This window comes from Antrostomus carolinensis, unplaced genomic scaffold (assembly GCF_000700745.2).
Source record: "Antrostomus carolinensis isolate BGI_N321 unplaced genomic scaffold, ASM70074v2 scaffold2308, whole genome shotgun sequence".
In the NCBI taxonomy this organism is placed as follows: Eukaryota; Metazoa; Chordata; class Aves; order Caprimulgiformes; family Caprimulgidae; genus Antrostomus; species Antrostomus carolinensis.
Genome location: NW_010332087.1, coordinates 57,758 through 72,385, shown reverse-complemented (window position 1 = coordinate 72,385; position 14,628 = coordinate 57,758). Strand labels below are relative to the sequence as shown.

General features: G+C 40.3%; 1 protein-coding gene across 1 annotated transcript in view; it reads right to left on the bottom strand.

Moving 5' to 3' along the window:
• Positions 1-11,487, bottom strand: part of LOC104529146 (tyrosine-protein kinase Fyn) — a 79,107-nt gene extending 67,620 nt beyond the window's left edge. The window contains exon 1 of the mRNA XM_010173358.2: positions 11,417-11,487. The gene's annotated coding sequence lies outside the window, so the exon portion shown is untranslated. The remainder of the gene's footprint in view (positions 1-11,416) is intronic.
• Between the last annotated feature and the right edge of the window lie 3,141 nt (positions 11,488-14,628).

Below are 14,628 nucleotides of genomic sequence, written 5' to 3'. Positions count from 1 at the left end.
CCCAGAGCAAACATAATGCAGGTGAGATGACTTACAGAGCACAAAAGTACGATTCCTCACATATATAAGCCTTCTACTGGTTACTGAATACATTTACATAATAAGTGAAGTTTTTAAATTATCCATTGATGATGCCATACAGATTTAAATAATCTGCAGTGTCAGTCTCTGCTATTTGCAAGCTGTATCTGATACTTTAACAGCCTTTACAAAAGATTTAACTGGGCTCCATTGAAGAATCCTATTTTTCAAGCTTTTATTTAATCATAAGATGACAAATATCTATAAAATTTAACAAATGGATTGGAATGGCTTAGATGTTTCCAGATCCTCGAAGGAAAACAGTACACAACATCAGAAGAAATTACTTTGGTAAATTACAGAAAGTGAGACTGTTGGAAATGTAAAGCTACAGTCAAGCTTGTTAACACAGTAAATGTACAGCATTACCTGATGAATAACCACAGAAGTACCTTTGGTGAGTCATTTACTAGTTTATGTCTTGCCAAATGAACCAAGAACAGATTTCTGCTGGTGCTGTTACACATTGTGTGGACTGCCAGGATCTCAACTTGCATACTGCCTGCTATTTAGCTTATGTGTTCGGGGTAAAAAAAAAACAAACAAAAAATGGGGGTGTGGGGGGGTGGGGATAGGAAAAAAACTCCCTCCCTTCACACTCCACCACTCCACTGACATAGCTGAGCCTAGGACAGATGACTTGGGTTCAAACTGGTTAAATACAAGAAAGGGCAAGTTGTGAGCAGACAAGGCAAGCTCCAGGGGTATTTCTCTCAGATTTTCAGTTTTCTGGTGCTTCAACCAACCCTGACTTGCAGAGTATATTAAATTTGTTGCTCTCCCTGTCCAGTATCATTAGAGAACTATATGTCAAAGAACAGATTTTCACCAGAGCTGCTTATCAATCTGAAGAAACTATACAACTAATTGCCAGCTGTGCCTAGGGTGTCTTCCTCCTCCACCATGGAATAGAAATTTTGGGGTTTTTTTATATATATATACATATGTATATATAAAAATATATTAAAAATGTATAATATTCTCCCCCCCCTTCTCTTGTTTTAAATGAGGAAAGTTCTTGTCTGGGTGACAAGTAGAAGTATCTCCAACTCAGAACAACCTAGAGCTAAACCTTAAAGCTCCTGGAATTTATCCCAGACATAAGAGATCCAAAGGAAAAAGAAGATAGCAAGAAATTGACTATATTCATGGGTAGCTTCAAAAAGAGGAGAAATACCCTGGGAAAAAAATAACGTGAGAATTGCTGGTTATAGTGGAAGAGAAACAGCAGCAATAATTTAACACAAAAATTCTTTCTACAAAGCAGCACTCTTACAGCTCCTGTTGAAGCAGGATGGTGGCCTGGAATGGTATGGGTCTCATAGTATTTAGGAAGAATTTTGTTAGAGAAGGGGTGGTTAAAAGTCACAGCTCAGGAATTTTTTATTTCTTTAATCAGAAAGTACAACTAGGGAAATATTTAAGGCAGCAATTAGAAGTGCCCTGCAATACATGTGACTTTTGATGATGTCTCAAATATAAGCCTCAAAGGAAAAACATAATTTTCTTTTGATTTCTGGAAAAGCAGAAGTGCTGTAAAAAGGGGTCTTGAAACACCAGAGTAACAGGTCTGTGTTTCCCACAAAAATGAAAACTCGGGTCTCGCATACATTCACCCGAATCACACATGCATAAAAGCATGGGTAAAAGCAGATGCAAGTTTAGGGACCTAAACTGAATGGGAAAAGCGAAGTAACAAAACCAATTTGACTGTGAGCTCTTCCCAAAGACCCCCAGCTGTGCACAGCCAGAAGCTCGAGTGCTTTGGTCTCTCTACCTGGAAACGGATCTCCTTTCTCAGAGCTCTGCCCAACATCCACCTTCTGAAATGTCTTCAAGGTGGGCTCCTTTCTGCATGCTATGCAACACATAGTCCTTTTGCGCACTGCTGCAAGAGATATTAGATGAAGGGTGCTACATCCTATACTGAGCATAAGCAACATGAAACTTCTCAGAGCAAAACAGGAGCCACTGTCACGTGCAAGATTCACCGTCATTGATAATAGTCAATGGCATATTCCACAGGCATGACCAGACAAGTTTCTGAAAATAATTGTTTCTGGATAACATCTACACCACGCGCAGAAGATGACACACACGTGGAAGGCACATGCTGCACTAACACAGAAATGACTACTTCAGCATCAACACGCAAGAATTCTGTTTTACACTAGCAATGCAGCTCGCGTCTTCGGCGTGTTCCTACTTCCTTCGGGTGAGCAAAAGGCTGCTGCAAGCAACCCCTTAATTCAACACAAGCTTTCCTTCTGCTTTGTCAGCTTTGAATAGTGTGCTCTCTCTCTCATCTGAAACACTTGGCTTATAAACAGTCTAATCCAAAAAAGAAAATGAAGATACATGCTGTCATTTACAACTGTGTGTGCTAATCCCCCAACATCTAACGGTATACAGGAAAGCTGGTGGTTAGACTCAACCTAAGCCTGCCTGTGTAATTACAGTCAGTCAGACAGCAAAACTCCAGAGCAAAACATTTTCAAAAGCAAACAGAATGATCTTGGGCTCCTGCAAAGGCATTTAGCAGATACCAAAATGGTCATAAAGGATATCTTAAAAATAGGACTGTGGGTGTTGCATAGTCTTCCCAGCCCAAAAATGTGCCACTTCACTCATACACAAATTTGTTTCTCAGTGTTTTGACACATTTGGCATAATAACCATGGTAGAAAACAATGAGAGGTCTACAGCATCTATCAGCTGTCAGTCTCTGTATTTTCTATATGTCTACAGATGTATTTGGACATAACCTGCTCTATAGATAGAACAAAATTTCATGTAATGGATCTTCCATCCGCCTCTTTCTTACAAGAATAAAGACATGTAGTGGCCTAAATATTTCTCATCAAAGGGTGTAAATGGAAAGAAATGGAGGGAAAAGGCGATTATGGTTGATAGTGAATGACATGCAGAGAGATGCTAACACCCTAATATTGCAGAATTAGCAGAAGAGGTAAAATGGACAAAACCTCCTAAGTGTTATGCACAACCAACAAATACCATAGCAAAACGAGGACTTTCCAAAACTGATGATCCAGTCCAATTACAGCTAACCAGACTCGCACCCATCCTAGCAATGGATGCTGGTGCACCGATGCAACCACTAGCCTTAAGCACACTGTATGATCATTTGGTGTAAGTTCCCACTGAAAAAAAGACCAATTTTTAGCTTTTGATAAGCAGCAAAAGAAGACAAGAAATGACCTGAAATCCTGTTTCCAAGTGTGCAGTTGAAATTTCTTTCCATGGAATCTTCTTTCTAACTAGCATCTTAACTGCATGAATGGGAAGGTCTGTTAACCAGGGACCAAAGCAGTTAACATTTCAGATCACATCTAAGATCCACGCATATTTTTAAATAATAATTTTTAAAAGAATCTAAAAAATCTCATGCTATTTCTATTTTAATCCTTCTACCTGTTCAGTCACTTGCTTCAGTTATTATGATTTTTGCACAAAGGTAAGAAATGCAGTTTGATTAAAGAAAAAGAGTAACATTTTTTTGTTTTTCAGTCAGTAAATCAATACAGTCTGAAAGGTTGTTACAGGATTAGATACCACCTTGTAAGACTAGAAAGGTAGGATTCTCAGCACTCAGCACAGCATTCCAAACCCTAGCAGGCTGAGCTAGTAGATTTTGTATTTCTCCCTACTGCTGTTGCATGACATGTTCAAGAACACAAACAACCTTCAAGGCTTTTCAAGCTTTTGCCAGGTGGAAAATTTCAAAGCAGACTTCTCCCTGTCTTGTAATACTAAATGGGCTGGGCAGGAATGACATTTACACAGTTGGATCTTTTATTATTTTCTCTTCCTTAAAAACAATAGGAGCAATATAACTTGCTAAATTAGATATATTCCTATAGGTGGGCGGAGAACAGGTATAAAGGTCACACGGAAAAAACACTATTTTCTAATATACATTTCTACATTTCTGTAATTTCTACAACAGAGGCTGTAAAAACCTCTGTTAGCTCTAAGGTTTTCAGCGTGATACCTCCAGCATGAACACAAATTTCTCATGAATTTAAGCTCACTGGATATTTTCTAAAAATAACCATCAGTGATTTTCCTGCCTTGGGAAATGCTGATCCTCCCAGACCAGTGGAGGCTGTGTGGGACCCCTTGGAGCCCATGAATGCTGTTCACCATTGTTAGCAGGACTGCTGCAGGACAACGCAGAGCACTCCCCAACAGAGCTTTTCACCTCAGCTGATGGAGAGTGACACGTCAAGCAGGTATCTCCTACACCACTGATCACTGGCCTTCAAGATCCACCCATCTTCATTTTTATTTTGAAATGGGTATTGTGACACAGCACCGCAGGCATTCTCAAAACATGCACTAATGCATGATCTTCACACTATCTTCTTTAGTTTCTCTTCTTGTTTTTTCTGGATTGCTTCCCAGGATTTCTTTTCTCTTTGAGCTTAGCAAACTTATTAATATAAATAGCTCAATGTCCAAAAATATTCAGCTTTGGTAATCTGCAATGAGATCTCTCCTCTTCTTCATGCTCCTTTATATGCAGTTTCATTATGTTCGTGCCAGATGAGCATATAAGTGAGAGGAAGACGTAATGAGAGATGAAAAACTAGAGCAGTGCGCTTATGCTATGAGGTAGAAACAGATTCCTGTACCTAGAGATCCATACCAAACTCTTATTGAAGAGATAACTTGTCTATATGCAAAGTACTTAATGCCCAACATAAAGTTTTGCAAAAGGTACAGAGAAATCCCCTAAAACAAATCCCATAATAAATAAATCTTCTCGATACTGCAGCATCCTATATCACACAGACATGCATTCTGTCCTCCATTTAGTTTTAGCAACCTCCACTGTTCTTGGTTGATAAAATAATCTCCCAAATGACTGTAGCTCTAAAATCTATTAAATCCATGAAGTATTGATGAGGCAGAATTAATGTCGAGAGAATTGCATTAACCGCCCCCCTCCTCCTGTATCTCATAAGAGAAACTCTCTAGAAGTAAAGCAGCACCATGGCTGTACTACAAAATGCAGCACTCTCAGGTCAGGAAAATCTACTGCCCTCGCACCTTAAACTCTACCTATAGATGTATTTAGCACTACAACACCTCTTCATTTAGTAGGAGTCTTATCCACAGAAACAGCCTTATCTGATGCCCAGAAATCATGCTCTCTATTCCTTTTATTCTTGGGTATGATCCGTGTCTTAGACACAGCACATCAGGCAAACCAGGCACCGGGTAAGAGCCCTGCCTCTCTCTGTGGTGCTCCTCACTCCCTGCACTCTGGGGCTCATTAGCTGTGGGCTGACAGCGTTACCTACTAAGACCCTGTTGCTGCCTGATTATAGACTTGGCACAAACAGTCCCAAGTTTGGCAATATTCTCCATGCTGGATGTTTGCTGGGAGATATTTTTTTCCTTGCTTTGTTGCTGTTTTGGATTTTTGGCATGACTTCAACCAGAAGTTTTCAAGCTAATTCTGAAACAAGACATGGGAAACTGGAGTGATTTGTTCATGTTAAAAGCTTCTGGTTACCCCTTGAACAGTTCGAGAGATTTTGTGATTTGGACCATAAACTTGTAAGGTGTCAAGGCACAATCTTTGTATTTTGATCTCTGCAGAAAACTCTGAAACAGGACTAAATTACTAACCTCTGAAAAAATAAAAATAAAAATCTCCATTTGTATGAGTTCACTAAGGAGGTGATGCTTCCTAGCAACTAAATTCCCTGGGGATCCCACCTACAATGCCTCAGGATCCCGCTACCAGCTGGGTGGGACCTGCCTCCTCCAAGCTGCACTTACACTTTAATAATAAAAGACCAGAGCTGGATGTGAAACCAGGTGCAAGGCTGTTCCGCATCTAAATCTGAACTCATAACAGGTTGGATGGTAGTGGCCTCTGTGTATGACAGTGTATCACATACATGTTTTTATTCAGTTCTCTAGAGGGGAGGAAGAGGAACAGAAGGTATGAGAACACGCCAGTGTGATAGAATGGGAGTTTTTGTATCAACTCCACAGTGACAAAAATACCCCAAAGCACACAAAAATCAACATTGATATAAATCCCTAAACCAGTATCTGAATTTTTAAATGTAATGCTTTTTTTTTTTTTTTCAACAGAGCACTTGGAGAGTTTGTTATCTACATTTAAAAAACCCAACTAATTTAGCACTTGCAAAATCCTAGCATGGAACTCCAAGCTCCTGTAACATCATGATCCACTGCAAACATCTCTGCCATTGAGTCAGCTACGAAAGCTGGAAGCTACAGCTACTTGTAGTGCTCTGCTCTATCTGCTGTCTTAACTGTCCCTTCCCTGTTTGTTCCCAGACGCCTCTGCCATTGAGTCAGCTACGAAAGCTGGAAACTACAGCTACTTATAGTGCTCTGCTCTATCTGATGTCTTAACCGTCCCTTCCCTGTTTGTTCCCAGATGAATGTCCCACAGTCCAGCTCTCTTTTGCTGAGCAATTCCAACAAATGGATCACCTCAAACTCACGGAAAAAAAAAGAAAAAGAAAAAAGAAAAGCTATACTAAATGGATTACCAGTAAGATGTAGGAAAACATTTGGGAAAACGACAGAGACTGAGACACAAAGATCTCTTCTGCAGGAGACTGGAACATAACCTCCCTGTGTAGGGTTATCTGATCTAATAAACTGAACACAAGTATAACAATGCTTCATGTCTCTTAAAAGAGTAGACTAAATCCAACCTGATCGGGACTGAAGACATGCAGTTCTGGGAAGGGGCCAAGCCACATTCCTTGGAAATCTTATGGACCAGATTTAACATTTACCACACCCAGCAGCACCAACAAGCACATCTTTCGCGCAGACTAGAGTGGACGAAAAGAAACAGACTAAAATTGAAGGAATTACAAGCACAGCATAGCAAATCTTGGTAAACCCCAGGATATTTTAAAATGCTCAAGCATTTTCACACACTTTCTTTCCTAAAGATACATGATAATCTTCAGCCCATAGCAAGACATAATGAAGATACACAACAGAAGCACATTATAAGGTGCATCACTGCCCAAATTAATGACTCTGGAAAATGAAAACCTACTAAAAATAGGACCAAAATTCACTAGGTCAGCCTTAATTACAGAATGATTCTGGCTAAGTCTCTTGTGGGCATGACAGAATACAGGTAATAAAGTAAAAGTTATAGTGGGTTATTTTTGCAGTGAGACCACATATCCCAAGCTCTTTGCAGATAAGGCATAATTCGTCTATAATACTTTATGTCAGAAACCTGACATGAGAAGAATCTCCAAAAGAAATTCAATAGCATTTTTGGTAGACATCAAGGATGTAAATAGTTGTGTCATACAAATCAGACACCCAGGAATGCACAGGGCATCACACTACTTCTAAAGGCAAACTAATTTAACGTGCATAAAGATACTGAAATTCTGTTTTTATGTAATTTCTAAAAATCAAAGCAGGCACTGCCTGCTAAATTTTTATTCTTTTAAAATAAAGTGAGAATAAAAATGTGACTGTCTTTAATGGGAAAAAAACTCAAACCAAAACACCAGACAAGTGGCTTAGCAGCTGAAATCCAAATATTCCACAATATAGCTGAGCAATTAGGAATAACTGAAACCATTGTTTAAAATATGCAGTTGCTTCTGCTCTACAGAGAAGTGTGCAGACAGGAGCACAGCATCTCAGATTTCAGTTGAAACAACAAAAAGCCCCAGACTTGGGGAGGTACCCCTGCTTAAATTGAGAATGAAAAGAGCAGTAGACTTCCAGGCCCTGAGGTATATGTTCAGCTTCAAGGTCTGTGTTTGAAGCATTCACAGCTTTCCTGGGAAGAGGAAATCTATAGGAAAAGGATAAGCACACAGTGGCACACCTGGTGCAGGAAGATGCAGGTCAGGTTTATGATACAGCAGCCCCTCTATTCACTTCACAGCTTGATCCTCCTCTGATCTTGATGGCTGTAACCAACTACAGGGTCTAGATGGACAGGAACAGGACACCATACATACAGCATAAGTCATGTTTAGAAATATAAAAAACTCCTATGAAAGGCAAGAGTTTCAAGGGGAGTCTGGACAGGCAAAGAGCAGTCTGTCTAGAGAAAAAAAAACAAACAACAAAACACAGATCAATCCAAGGTTTTCTGTCCTGCAACAGCCATGCTTCTTGGGACTCCTTGCAGTGGTGTAAATATTTGATATGGAGGGATGGCTGTTCCATGACCACCTGCTGAATGCTGTGCTCAATGCAAGACAGGTCAAACCTGTAGTGCCATGCAAGCATCTGCTCTGACATCCACAAGGCTGCTTTACAAAAATCTCATCAAAAGAGGTTTCTTCTCACACTGCTCAGAAAGATATCATCAGCTTAGCTGAGGGAGTTTTAAACAGCCAAGATTTCCCTCCCAGCATTCAAGTATATTTCTCTAATCAGCTCCTAAAAGCACTATGATTTTTTGATCTGGAGGCTGCATGACCTTTTCTAGGACATTGATACAAGATGAACAAATAACTGCTGAGCCTCTGAGCTCAGCTGTTACGTCAAGATAAATTAAAAATGTTCTCTTGATGTCCAGTCCTTCTTGGATTCAGTGAGTTAGGGACAAAAGCTGTTTCTCTGTCTTTTGCTTTTTGTAATTATTTTAAAACTCTGGGAATCTGGAATGCCACAGACAAACCTACAGTGGGGTCAGAGATATTTCAGAGATCCTTACAGATGAGAAACTCAAGGTTCCTGATTTTTCTACCTCAAAATAAGATTTTGCAAACAGTTTGAAGTGGGAAGTAGAGAAGGAACAGCTGTGAAAACAAGCAAAATTTACAGAGTCTGTTTACATATTACAATGGTTCCAGGAAAACAATATTAAATTTTAGGGCAAATCCTGGAGCATGGAGTGGTACAAACCCAGCTCAGACTGGCTGGAGAAATTCCAGTATGTTTACAATCCAGCAGTGAGAAGTGTCTCATTGGCTTATATCTCTAAGCGAGTCAGGAAAGCAGGTAGTTTTCAAAAGCATCAGTTTCTAAGCTAACCTTCTCCCAAGTTTGAGATTCAATCAAGTCAAGCAGCCATGCTCTCCAAGTCTGAATGTGAACTATAGGTTGAGAAATATCACCCGAATAGAAGCTCTGTGAACCAGATTGCGTTCCCCCGGCCAAACAAGTTTAGCAGCAGCTTCCCTGATTTTGGGGTCTTCTCCAAGACTCTTCTCTCATAGGCAAAGAAGCAAAGTCTGCACTGATCGACAGTGAGCAACAAGAAGCAACAAGGAAGGACTTTTTCACTCTGAGGATGGTCAGACATGGGAACAGGTGCCCAGAGAGGCTGTAGAGTTTCCAGCCTTGGTATTCAGTTGAATTTTGAAAATCAAGGCCCTGAGCAACCAAATCTAATAGGACCTGTTTTAAGTGGGAGTTTGGACAGGATGACATCTGACAGTTTCTTCCAAACAAAATTATTCTATGATTCTAAGAAACATGCCTCTGTCTCTTTCCCCTTGCTGCTCTTGAACTATGCTCTTTTATTAAGGCCAGCCATGGAAACTAGGCTGGTCTCAGCTAACGCATCTTTGAAGGGAAATTAAAACACAAGAACCTGGCTATCAGGTCTGCTGATAAACATTTTTTCCTTGGTGTTACATGACATCACTATTTCTGAATTATGACTTGACTCTTTGACCTGTGAGCATCATAGCTTTGTCACACCCTACACAAAGATCAGCCAATCTGTAAGGACACTGGACAACTTTTAGGATCAAAGAATGGCTACTGCCACTGAAAAGAAAACTAGATATAGATCCTATTCTTTTTTGCAGTAACAGAAGTCAGCACAAAATCTCAGGGACTAATGAGCTCATGCAGCCAGTCTCTGGCTCATCTTTGGTCCTACAACTAAATTCTAGTTAAACAATTGTTGTTCATATTTCTCAGTATATAGATAGAGGTGCAAGCTTACAACACACCCAATTGTCAGGAAAGTCAAACTGTAGAGAGAAAATTAGTTAAAGAATGGCTATAGTAGGATTTACCCAGCTACCATTGTACAGGACTTTTTGGGTGTTTGGCCAACTTATTTGTAAAATTCTGATCTTGTTTATCTTATCTTTAAGACTATACATTCTGCAGAAGGCTAAACAATCTACTTTTAAACATCTGCTAGCTAATCTAGATCTTTCTGTATGATGTAACAACATCTGTTTTTTTTTTTTAAATGGCAGAAAAGAACAAGTGTTCTCACAGAGCCAGCCTTTGATTTTCAGCTTTCTACCCTGCAGGCTATCCAACTCTGAAGTCTTCTGCCAGTGGAGAATAAGCCAGTTTTCATCTGCAATCTGCACATGCTGGCTGAAGAAAAAAATACCAGTCCAATGCCCTCCTTGGCCAAAGGAAAGAAGGGACACAATCTTCTGCTGGCATTTTTTTCCCCAAGGGTGATGGTGATGGATTGGCACCAGCCAGAACTGTGTATATTGACAGTTACCTAGAGGGAAAAGCAAGATGAGCCTACAAACTGCTCCAGATCTGCTGCTTTTTTGCAGGTTGGAAGAGTTTTCTCAGGATAACTTCCCTCCAGTTGGGGCATGTCACTAATTACCTCACATTCTTCTCTGCCTCCTTCTCCTTGCAGCAGCGCAGCTCAGCAGCACAGATATACCACACATGACATGCCTTATTCTCACAGTGCCTGTAGGACCAGAAATCTGCAGAAAGCTGGTACCTCTGGAAGTGTTGCATACAGAACAGCCAGAGAAGCAGCAAATCTTGTCATGTGGGATGGCAAGGAGGAACAGGAAAACTGGTATAGCATACAGGAGCATTAACTATCTCCTCATTTCTCAGGCATAAGCAAATCATCCTAGCTCCATGGGGCAATTGTGCCAGTCAGATGTTCTGGGAATGGATGGAAAGATTTCAGAGTGACTGCACACCCCCACCACTTTGGGAGGTATGTGCTACCTCTAAATTACTTTTGCTCCTGATTTTTTTACCACTAACATGCTTTTTTGTTCCCCCTGGTTTTAAATTAGGTCTTTGTATTGCTTCTACTCTAGGTTTTAGCTCTTCAGCAGAATATCACAGCTACAAACACAGTAAGCAGATGCCACGGGAGCAAATGAAACTGCATTCCTGGCCCTGAGGCCTAGCATGCTGTTTTCTGTCAATGCTTCTCATGCTGTGAGTCTCCATACCAGAGGAAGAAAAACACATATAATCAACTATGTCTCTGTATTTCCTGCCAGCTAAAAAAATAAAACTGAAAAAAGCTAAAACAATCTTTCTGAAATTCTCATTGAAGACTAAAATTGATCAAGACAGCAGTACTTACCAGAATTTCCCCCCCAAATAGAGCAAGTTTACATTCACCACATTTCCTCAAAAATGCCTTGAAAACATGCCCTGTAAAATAAGAGAAAAATTGAAAGAAAAAAATTAGTGACTGGAACACCACAAATTATGTTACACTTCTTTCTCACTCTGCTAGCATTTATCACAGAAATTCCACCATTATTCCTGTTTTAGGGAAGGAGGTAATTGGATTTGAACCTTCACAACTAATTATTAAATTCCAATGGTATTATGCAAAATATTAAAATAATTGCAAGTCTCCCTCAGACTGCTCAGACACATCACTGACACGACAGCTATTCATATTTCAGGGAGACGAGGTCAACAACATGAAATGCTCAGCAGCGTACAGCGAGTGTGCCAATTATTTTAGATCCAGCCCTAAAAAAATTTGTCAACCCAGTATCTTTCAGTGATTTTGCTTTAAGAAACTGTTTTTGAAATATGATGCACGTAAGGCTCTCGACAGCCTCCTTGTTTGAAAGCTACACAAAGAAAAAAAAAGAGGTTGTGCCCCACTACATTTTTGACTATATTAATTACCTGGCATTCTCTAGAAGAACAAAGAGAGAGAAGAAGTAAGTCAATGCAATATCCAGTTTGACACACGCTAGGGTCAGTCTGAAGAAGATGGAGAGCAGAAGTGACAAATGCCATCATTTTGCCAACCCTGAGTAAATTTCAGATGACAGCTACTCCTTATTTTTCCTTGAGGCAAAATCTTTGAAAGAACAACTCACAGAGCACAGACTAACAATGATGTTAAAAGGTTTAGTTGGTAAAATCCTAGAAAATGGAAGAGCTATGCTTCTGCTGATGTTCAGGTTTGGGAGCGGTAATTGTACAGCAAACAGAGAAGGACACATGTTTCAGTGCCCAGGTGCCCATACCAGTGAAACAAGACTGAATTTGAACTGCTTTAAACTCCCATTCCCCCTCAAGTACATGGCTGAATTTTCCACGAGAGAAGCATCTGTGAAATTACTGCTGGATGAGTAACTTTACAGCTATACCCAGATGACTTGGAGCCCTACATTATTGATTGTGGAAACCTGCCTCAGCTGCAGAAGCAGCAGCTCTTTGCACCAGCACCTCTCCTGAAGGATGCTGTAGGCATCTGCAGGAAAGGAAGGGCAAATGACTTCTTTGGTCAAATTACTTTTACTGGTCATTGTTACATGAAAAGTAGCTAAGAAAATAAAATTTCTATTAAGGAATAACCAAATACATTTTCCTTAAAAGGTAGCAACTGGATTACACTGCTCTAAATCCCAATTAGCAAGTAGACTTCTGATCTCATAAGACTGAGACTTCATATTGGGTGGAGAGTTCAGAGCAGGGAGAGAAGGAAAAAAAAAAAGAATCATTACAAATCAGAAGAGGCTGTTGTGAAAGATTTTAGGAACAGACATTTTAAATCACAGAACTACAAACCAAAATGTTGTCTTCTCTGTTCACTTTCTTTGTTTAGTAGTTGAGAAAAAAACCTGGGCATATCAAGGAATGAAGAAAAAAACCCAATACCCTCTCCTCCTCAAACACCTTTTGTACAGCTTGGCAGAATAGTTGAAAACACTGAAATAAAAGATGGCTCTTAACTGCTTTGCTCAAACTCGGGGAAGGTGGTTATTATTTGAGTACCATCCATTTCCCTCCCTAGCTTCCAGGCATTTGGCCTGGAAAGAAAAAATCAAGTCTAGAAACTCTGCTTCTGCCTCTGAACTAATTGGATAACATCTGCATGCAGAAAAGTTAGGAGCTTAAGAGACGAGCCAGGTCTGAAACAATCCAATAGCACCTCAACTCTGGATTAGCTCATTATTTATTTCTACACCAAGAGACTGATTTAATAATTTCCCCAGAGAAGTGACAAATAAGGGAAACTCTGTACTCCACGCTGCTGGTCCCATGAATACTTGAAAGACAGGGGCTGGCACTGCTGCCAAAAGAGGCTGAGCCCCTCCTGGTACTGCTGCGGGGCTTCTGGATGTGGCCCCAGCAGCGCTCCCTCCCTCCCCCCTCCCAGCACAAATGCCTGTCTGGGGGAACAACTGGGATTAAAATGAACTGTGTGAGTTCTTTAGCCCAGTTCAGAAAGTAACTGGGAAAAAAAAAAAAAAAAAAAAAAAAAGGCCTGTGCTGGCACAAGTGAAAAAGGGAGGAAAGGATGGGCAGGTGGATGTAGGATTTCTTTGGGGAATGGCAGGTCTGCTTACTTGGCTGCAGTGCTACTTTCAACCAACAGTAAAACTCCACTGTTAGGTACTGGATTGCAGGCACCTGCCTTAATACATGCTACAGGAGTCTAGTCCAAGCCCTCCACTGAGACTATGTATGACAAAAACTAGCAAGAGGGCTAGGTCAAGGGGTGTCTAGTTAAATCTGAGGCAGAGACACAATTTACCACATCTCTAACCTTGCAAGTTATTCTGAACTTTCAGGGTGGCACGTAGAAAGCTTTAAATTTTCCAGGGGGTGCTTTTTGCTTGATTTTAGAAGATGATGCAAAGCATGCCCTGGCTCTTCGGCTACAAAGCAGATGAAGTATTTGGAGGCAGAACAGGGAGGGAGAAGGGAAGAGAACATTTTTCGCTGTGTAACTGGGGGTCAGGGCTGGATGTGGCTTACAGAGAAAAACAAAGATTATTCACTCTTTCTTTGTATTGAGTCTGGGGTCTGTACAGAACTCTGTTTTAGCCTTAATGATTTTCATTCTACCTAAGCATGTAGGAGGAATATACCTTTTTCTTGAAGGCTTTGAATAATGTTACGTATCTCCAAATTCTGACCAGTACTTTTCACAAAAACTTTGCTGACTTTGGAGAACACAGCATAGGAAATGCAAAATAAACTAATAAGGCTTTAAGGCACACCAGTTTTGGCTCCTTTTACGATTAGTATAATAGAAGAGGTGACAAAAGGGTAGTCTGACCAGAATTACTAACAGAAAAGATCTTGCTTTCCCAAGTTTCTCTGTTGGGAAAAATGACAACCTTGAGGCAGCCATCTGACTAGTCAATGAAAGGTGCACTTCTTTTGGATGTCTGTTTTCACAAATAGTTCTTTTAACAGAAGGCATTCACCATAAAAGGTTTTGATTTGCTTCTGTTATGAAGAGCCGGCTATAAGTGTACAAAGGTATATCTTAATTTCCAGTGGGCTGCTGGCAAAAACTGAATGGCATTTAGTCAA